General features: G+C 45.8%; 1 non-coding gene across 1 annotated transcript; it reads left to right on the top strand.

The window, feature by feature from the left end:
• trnav-uac lies at nt 1–73 on the top strand. The gene has a single exon. It is a non-coding gene; the product is annotated as a tRNA-Val (tRNA).
• Nucleotides 74–1,180: the final 1,107 nt, after the last annotated feature.

The raw sequence follows: 1,180 nt of genomic DNA, 5'->3' as shown, positions 1-1,180 counted from the left end.
GTTTCTGTAGTGTAGTGGTTATCATGTTCGCCTTACACGCGAAAGGTCCCCAGTTCGAAACTGGGCAGAAACATTTCTCTTTGGGCTCTCCTCTCAGTATTAAAGAGCTCATATTATGCTCATTTTCCGGTTCATATTTGTATTCAGGGGTGGTACCGAAATAGGTTTACATGGTTTCATTTTCAAAAACACCATCTTTTTGTCGTACTGCACATTGCTGCAGAATCTTTTTTCACTCCTGGAAGTTGAACGCTCCGTTTTAGCTACCGAGTGAGGCATCTCACTTCCGTAAGATCGTTGTTGGGAGTTGCACATGCGCAGTACCTAGGTAAGGACTACTGGTTAATCAGAAGCAGAGTAGGGCGGGTCCTGAGGAGCAAGATAGTGTGATCCAAAACAAAGCCGCTTTGGTAACCACATGGCTTCGGTTCAGCCGTACATGATCCCGAAACACAGGCAGAACAACTCGAAGCAGCTTCGCAACCTAGACTGGAGCAAGACGTTTCAGAGTGGTAAGCTATTCATTTGTAATGCAGTTTATCCTTCATACGTAACGTTTTAATTGTGCTCTCTGCGCGGTAGGGAGTGTGGGGAAAGCGGGCGGACGTCTTGTTCCTGTGTGCGCTGCAGCAGAGTGTGTTTCTCCACCAGTGTTTTTGAGGGCGTGCCACACTAGCCGCTAGGCGAGCATTACTATGCGTGTTACATAGTGGAGCAGATGGGTCACGAAAGTAAAGGCTGCACTACAATTGAGCTGTTTTCAGGCAGTTCGGGAGCAGTGTTTTCTGTGTTAAATGGTATGTCCCTATGGGGTGGACTTTGGGCTTTTTCACTTTGCTCAGGGCTTTGACTTCTGGGTAGAGGGTCCATCCTCTGCGTCATCAAGCACGGCCTGCATTTCCGCTGGTCTACATCCCAATTGGTTTGATATCAGTCAGTACATTTCATTAGTGCAAAAGGAGCCAAGTAGAATTTGATTGAAATAAAAGTAATAATTGAGGTCACCGCGATAGCATCAGCAGATTCTTGTTTTTTTTTTAAATTTGATTTCCCTACATAAATAATTTTCATTCAACTTAGTTCCACTCCATGGTTTTCCCCTAGTCCTCCGCGCATCCCCTGCAGTGACTCTATGCCCCAGTTTGAGTACCACTACTCTAGAGGACAGCTTACTGTATGA

The sequence above is a fragment of the Micropterus dolomieu genome, linkage group LG22 (genome assembly GCF_021292245.1).
Source record: "Micropterus dolomieu isolate WLL.071019.BEF.003 ecotype Adirondacks linkage group LG22, ASM2129224v1, whole genome shotgun sequence".
Taxonomy (NCBI): Eukaryota; Metazoa; Chordata; class Actinopteri; order Centrarchiformes; family Centrarchidae; genus Micropterus; species Micropterus dolomieu.
The sequence above is the reverse complement of the archived record's forward strand: the minus strand, read 5'-3'. Positions and strand labels throughout refer to the sequence as shown.